The following is a 7,506-nucleotide window of genomic DNA, read 5'->3' as shown; positions in this document are numbered from 1 at the left end:
CTTCTCTTTCATATGAGCAGGAACAAAGACAAAGGCATTCTTGTTGAAGCTGACCCTGAACCTGAAAGGACCTTGAAGCGAAAGCTAAAAGAAGCTAAAGCATAACTCTCTGTAGAGGACCTAACAGAATTCTTCAAAGAAGAAGAACCTATGGCAGCCGAAAACAACAACAATGCCAATAATGCAAGGAAGGTGCTGGGTGACTTTACTGCGCCTACTCCCGACTTCTATGGGAGAAGCATCTCTATCCCTACCATTGGAGCAAACAACTTTGAGCTTAAGCCTCAATTAGTTTCTCTAATGCAACAGAATTGCAAGTTCCATGGACTCCCATTGGAAGATCCTCATCAGTTTTTAGCTGAATTCTCGCAAATCTGTGACACTGTCAAGACTAATGGGGTTGACCCTGAGGTCTACAGACTTATGCTATTCCCTTTTGCTGTAAGAGACAGAGCTAGAATATGGTTGGACTTACAACCTAAAGACAGCCTGAACTCTTGGGAAAAGCTAGTCAATGCCTTCTTGGCAAAGTTCTTTCCACCTCAAAAATTGAGTAAGCTTAGAGTGGAAGTCCAAACCTTCAGACAGAAGGAAGGTGAATCCCTCTATGAAGCTTGGGAAAGATACAAACAATTGATCAGAAAGTGTCCTTCTGATATGCTTTCTGAATGGAGCATCATAGGTATTTTCTATGATGGCCTGTCTGAACTGTCCAAGATGTCATTGGATAGCTCTGCTGGAGGATCTCTTCATCTGAAGAAGACGCCTACAGAAGCTCAAGAGCTCATTGAAATGGTTGCAAATAACCAATTCATGTACACTTCTAAAAGGAATCCTATGAACAATGGGACAAATCAGAAGAAAAGAGTTCTTGAGATTGATACTCTGAATGCCATATTGGCTCAGAATAAAATATTGACTCAGCAAGTCAATTTAATTTCTCAAAGTCTGTCTGGAATGCAAAATGCACCAAATAGTACTAAGGATGCTTCATCTGCAGAAAAAGCTTATGATCCTGAGAACCCTTCAATGGAAGAGGTGAATTACACAGGAGAACCCTATGGAAACACCTATAATTCTTCATGGAGAAATCATCCAAATCTCTCATGGAAGGATCAACAGAGACCTCAACAAGGTTTCAACAACAATAATGGTGGAAGAAATAGGTTTAGCAATGGCAAGCCTTTTCCATCATCTTCTCAGCAACAGATAGAGAATTCTAAGCAGAACCACTCTGACTTAGCAACCATGGTCTCTGATCTAATCAAAACCACTCAAAGTTTCATGATTGAAACAAGGTCCTCCATTAGAAACTTGGAGGCACAAGTGGGACAGCTGAGCAAGAAAATCACTAAACTTCCTCCTAGTACTCTTCCAAGCAATACAAAGGAGAATCCAAAAGGAGAGTGCAGGGCCATCAACATGGCCGAATTTGGAGAGGAGGAAGAGGCAGTGAACGCCACTGAGGAAGACCTCAATGGGCGTCCACTGGCCTCCAATGAGTTCCCTAAAGAGGAATCATGGGAATCTGAGGCTCACACTGAGACCATAGAGATTCCATTAGATTTACTTCTGCCATTCATGAGCTCTGATGAGTATTCTTCCTCTGAAGAGGATGAGTATGTCACTGAAGAGCAAGTTGCTAAATACCTTGGAGAAATCATGAAGCTAAATGATAAGTTATTTGGTAATGAGACTTGGGAGAATGAACCTCCTTTGCTCACCAAAGAACTGGATGACTTGTCTAGGCAGAAATTACCTCAGAAGAAACAAGATCCTAGGAAGTTTTCAATACCTTGCACCATAGGCACCATGACCTTCAAGAAGGCTCTGTGTGACTTAGGGTCAAGTGTAAACCTCATACCTCTCTCTGTAATGGAGAAGCTAGGGATCTTTGAGGTGCAAGCTGCAAGAATCTCACTAGAGATGGCAGACAACTCAAGAAAACAAGCTTATGGACTTGTAGAGGATGTTCTGGTAAAAATTGAAGACCATTACATCCCTGCTGATTTCATAGTCTTAGAGACTGGGAGGTGCATGGATGAATCCATCATCCTTGGCAGACCCTTCCTAGCCACAGCAAAGACTGTGATAGATGTTGACAGAAGAGAATTGATCATTCAAGTGAATGAAGAATCCTTTGTGTTTAAGGCTCAAGGATATCCCTCTGTAAACATAGAGAGGAAGCATGAAGAGCTTCTCTCAAAACAGAGTCAAACAGAGCCCCCACAGTCAAACTCTAAGTTTGGTGTTGGGAGGCCACAACCAAACTCTAAGTTTGGTGTTGAACCCCCACATTCAAACTCTAAGTTTGGTGTTGGGAGGTTCTAACATTGCTCTGAGTATCTGTGAGGCTCCATGAGAGCCCACTGTCAAGCTACTGACATTAAAGAAGCGCTTGTTGGGAGGCAACCCAATGTTATATTTAATCTATTTTCCTTTGTTATTTTATGTTTTCTGTAGGTTGATGATCATGAGAAGTCACAAAATCAATTGAAAAAGCAAAAATAGAATGAAAAACAGAAAGAAAAACATCACACCCTGGAGGAGAACTTGTTGGCGTTTAAACACCAGTGAAGCTAGGAAATGGGCGTTTAACGCCCAGTCTGGCACCATTCTGGGCGTTTAACGCCAGAAAGGGGCACCAGACTGGCGTTAAACGCCAGGAAAGGGCAAGAAGCTGGCGTTAAACGCCAGAAATGGGCACCAGCCCGGCGTTTAACGCCAGAATTGGCACATAGAGCATTTTTGCTTGCCACTTGGTGGAGGGATGACTTTTCCTTGACACCTCAGGATCTGTGGACCCCACAGGATCCCCACCTACCCCACCACCCTCTCTCTTCTTCTTCACCCATTCACCAATCACCTCAACCACTCTGCCCCAAAAACCTCTCACCTATCAAATCCCATCTTTCTCTTCACCACTCACATGCATCCTTCATAAAACCCCACCTACCTCACCATTCAAAATTCAAACCACTTTCCCTCCCAAACCCACCCTTACATGACCGAACCCTACCCCTCTCTCCACCCCTATATAAACCCATCTTCACTCTTTCATTTTCACACACCCTAAATACTACTTCTCCCCCTTTGGCCGAACCACAAAGCCACCTCCATCTCCTCTATTTTTTCTTCTTCTACTCTCTTCTTTCTTCTTTTGCTCGAGGACGAGCAAACCTTTTAAGTTTGGTGTGGTAAAAGCATTGCTTTTTGTTTTTCCATAACCATTTATGGCATCCAAGGCCGGAGAAACCTCTAGAAAGAGGAAAGGGAAGGCAAAAGCTTCCACCTCCGAGTCATGGGAGATGGAGAGATTCATCTCAAGGGTGCATCAAGACCACTTCTATGAAGTTGTGGCCTTGAAGAAGGTGATCCCCGAGGTCCCTTTCAAACTCAAAAAGAGTGAATATCCGGAGATCCGACATGAGATTCGAAGAAGAGGTTGGGAAGTTCTTACCAACCCCATTCAACAAGTTGGAATCTTAATGGTTCAAGAGTTCTATGCCAATGCATGGATCACCAAGAACCATGATCAAAGTGTGAACCCAGACCCAAAGAATTGGCTTACAATGGTTCGGGGGAAATACTTAAATTTTAGTCCGGAAAATGTAAGGTTGGCATTCAACTTGCCCATGATGCAAGGAGATGAACACCCTTACACTAGAAGGGTTAACTTTGATCAAAGGTTGGACCAAGTCCTCATAGACATTTGTGAAGAGGGCGCCCAATGGAAGAGAGATTCAAGAGGGAAGCCGGTTCAACTGAGAAGGCACGACCTCAAGCCCATGGCTAGGGGATGGTTGGAGTTTATCCAACGCTCAATCATTTCCACTAGCAACCGGTCCGAAGTTACTCTAGACCGGGCCATCATGATTCATAGTATCATGATTGGAGAGGAAGTGAAAGTTCATGAGGTTATAGCCCAAGAACTCTATAAGAAGGCAGACAAGTCCTCTACCTTGGCAAGGTTAGCCTTTTCTCATCTCATTTGTCACCTCTGTTATTCAGTTGGAGTGGACATAGAAGGAGACATCCTCATTGATGAGGACAAGCCCATCACTAAGAAAAGGATGGAGCAAATAAGAGATCCCACTCATCATGAAATCCTTGAGATGCCTCAAGGGATGCACTTTCCTCCACAAAACTATTGGGAGCAAATCAACACCTCCCTAGGAGAACTGAGTTCCAACATGGGACAACTAAGGGTGGAGCACCAAGAACATTCCATCCTCCTCCATGAAATTAGAGAAGATCAAAGAATCATGAGAGAGGAGCAACAAAGACAAGGAAGAGACATTGAGGAGCTCAAGCACTCCATAAGACCTTCAAGAGGAAGAACAAGCCGCCATCACTAAGGTGGACCCGTTCTTTAATTTCCTTGTTCTTTATTTTTCTGTTTTTCGAAAATTATGCTTTATGTTTATCTATGTTTGTGTCTTATGGTCATTAGTGTCTTAGTGTCTATGCCTTAAAGTTATGAATGTCCTATGAATCCATCACCTTTCTTAAAGGAAAAATGTTCTTAATTGAAAAAGAGAAGAATTGCATGAATTTCAGATTTTATAATAGATTAATTATTTTGATGTGGTGGCAATACTTTTGTTTTCTGAATGTATGCTTAAACAGTGCATATGTCTTTTGAATTTGTGGTTCATGACTGGTTGGCTCTTGAAAGAATGATGAAAAAGGAGACATGTTACTGAGGATCTGAAAAATCATAAAAATGATTCTTGAAGCAAGAAAAAGCAGTGAATACAAAAAAAAAAAAGAAAAAAAAGGGAGAAAGAGAAAAAGAAAGAAAAACAAAGAAATAAAGTTGTGATCCAAGGCAAAAAGAGTGTGCTTAAGAACCCTGGACACCTCTAATTGGGGACTCTAGCAAAGCTGAGTCACAATCTGAAAAGGTTCACCCAATTATGTGTCTGTGGCATGTACGTATCCGGTGGTAATACTGGAAGACAAAGTGCTTTGGGCCACGGCCAAGACTCATAAAGTAGCTGTGTTCAAGAATCATCATACTTAACTAGGAGAATCAATAACACTATCTGGATTCTGAGTTCCTAAAGAAGCCAATCATTCTGAATTTCAAAGGATAAAGTGAGATGCCAAAACTGTTTAGAGGCAAAAAGCTAAAGCCCCACTCATCTAATTAATACTGATCTTCATAGATGTTTTTGGAATTCATTGCATATTCTCTTCTTTTTATCTTATTTGATTTTCAGTTGCTTGGGGACAAGCAACACTTTAAGTTTGGTGTTGTGATGAGCGGATAATTTGTACGCTTTTTGGCATTGTTTTTAGTATGTTTTTAGTATGTTTTAGTTAGTTTTTAATATATTTTTATTAGTTTTTAGTTAAAATTCACTTTTCTGGACTTTACTATGAGTTTGTGTGTTTTTTTGTGATTTCAGGTATTTTCTGGCTGAAATTGAGGGACCTGAGCAAAAATCTGATTCAGAGACTGAAAAGGACTGCAGATGCTGTTGGATTCTGACCTCCCTGCACTCGAAGTGGATTTTCTGGAGCTACAGAAGCCCAATTGGCGCGCTCTTAACGGCGTTGGAAAGTAGACATCCTGCTTTTCAGCAATGTATAATAGTCCATACTTTGCCCGAGATTTGATGGCCCAAACCGGCGTTCCAAATCAGCTCAAGAATGCCCGGTGTTTAACGCCGAATCTGGCACAAGAATAGGAGTTAAACGCCCAAACTGGCACAAAAGCTGGCGTTTAACTCCAAGAAGAGTCTCTACACGAAAATGCTTCAATGCTCAGCCCAAGCACACACCAAGTGGGCCCGGAAGTGGATTTTTATGTCATTTAGTCACCTTTGTAATTCTTAAGCTACTAGTTCTCTATATATAGGACCTTTTACTATTGTATTCTTATCTGGGTAGCTATCTTTAGTCTTATGCTATCTTAGATCATTGGGGGCTGGCCTCACGGCCATGCCTAGACCTTGTTCTTATGTATTTTCAACGGTGGAGTGTCTACACACCATAGATTAAGGTGTGGAGCTCTGCTGTACCTCGAGTATTAATGCAATTACTATTGTTCTTCTATTCAATTCAGCTTGTTCTTATTCCAAGATATCACTTGTTCTTCAACTTGATGAATGTGATGATCCGTGACACTCATCATCATTCTCACCTATGAACTTGTGACCGTCAATCACCTCCGTTCTACCTTAGATTGGGTGGATATCTCTTGGATTCTTTAACCGGAATCTTCGTGGTATAAGCTAGAATTGATGACTGCATTCAAGAGAATCCGGAAGGTCTAAACCTTGTCTGTGGTATTCTGAGTAGGATTCAATGATTGAATGACTGTGACGAGCTTCAAACTCGCGATTGTGGGGTGTTAGTGACAGACGCAAAAGAATCACTGGATTCTATTCCGACATGATCGAGAACCGACAGCTGGATAGCCGTGCCGTGACAGGGTGCGTTGAACATTTCCACTGAGAGGACGGGACTGTAGCCATTGACAACGGTGATGCCCAACATACAGCTTGCCATGGAAGGGAGTAAGAAGGATTGGATGAAGACAGTAGGAAAGCAGAGAGACGGAAGGGACAAAGCATCTCCATTCGCTTATCTGAAGTTCTCACCAATGAATTACATAAGTATCTTTACCCTTATCTTTATGTTTCATTCATAAATCATTCATAACCATTTGAGTCTGCCTGACTGAGATTTACAAGATGACCATAGCTTGCTTCATACCAACAATCTCCGTGGGATCGACCCTTACTCGCGTAAGGTTTATTACTTGGACGACCCAGTACACTTGCTGGTTAGTTGTGCGAAGTTGTGTTTATGCCATGGTATTGAGCACCAAGTCTTTGGGGCCATTACTAGGGATTATTTGAGTTGTGAAAAGTAGTGATCACAATTTCGTGCACCAGTATACAACTTGCCTCCGTGGATGTGCATGAAACCTGAATATTGTATACTATCTTTGCTTATTCCTGGGCCACAATCACCTGGTAAAGACATTGATGTGTATCTACAACCATTGATAGAAGAGTTGAAGTTGTTGTGGGAAAAAGGGGTCGAAACCTATGATGCGTCAAAGAATGAGACCTTTCACATGTGGGCAACTCTTTTGTGGACAATCAATAATTTTCCTGCTTATGCTATGTTGTCTGGGTGGAGTACAAAGGGAAAGTTGGCTTGCCCTTGTTGCAACAAAAATACCAGTAGCTTACAACTAAAACACAGTCGGAAGACAGTTTATATGGATCATCATGTCTTTTTACCCATGGATCATCCATGGAGAACCAATACAAGGTCTTTTAATGGGAAGCAGGAATTAAGACCCCCTCCACCTGTTATAGAAGGACTCGAAATTTTAGAGATGCTACAAAATGCTGAGAATGTCTTTGGAAAGAAGCAAAGTACATCAAGTAGTTTCCCATGGAATTGGAAAAAAAGATCAATTTTCTTTGAATTGCCTTACTGGCACAAGAACCCACTGCGTCACAACTTAGATGTCATGCACAT

General features: G+C 41.8%; 1 non-coding gene across 1 annotated transcript; it reads right to left on the bottom strand.

Annotated features, from left to right (window-relative positions):
• Positions 1-555: 555 nt before the first annotated feature.
• Positions 556-663, bottom strand: LOC130942780 (small nucleolar RNA R71). Its single transcript, XR_009071331.1, has one exon. It is a non-coding gene; the product is annotated as a small nucleolar RNA R71 (small nucleolar RNA).
• Positions 664-7,506: the final 6,843 nt, after the last annotated feature.

Source organism: Arachis stenosperma, chromosome 7, assembly GCF_014773155.1.
Source record: "Arachis stenosperma cultivar V10309 chromosome 7, arast.V10309.gnm1.PFL2, whole genome shotgun sequence".
Lineage (NCBI taxonomy): Eukaryota > Viridiplantae > Streptophyta > Magnoliopsida > Fabales > Fabaceae > Arachis > Arachis stenosperma.
The sequence above is the reverse complement of the archived record's forward strand: the minus strand, read 5'-3'. Positions and strand labels throughout refer to the sequence as shown.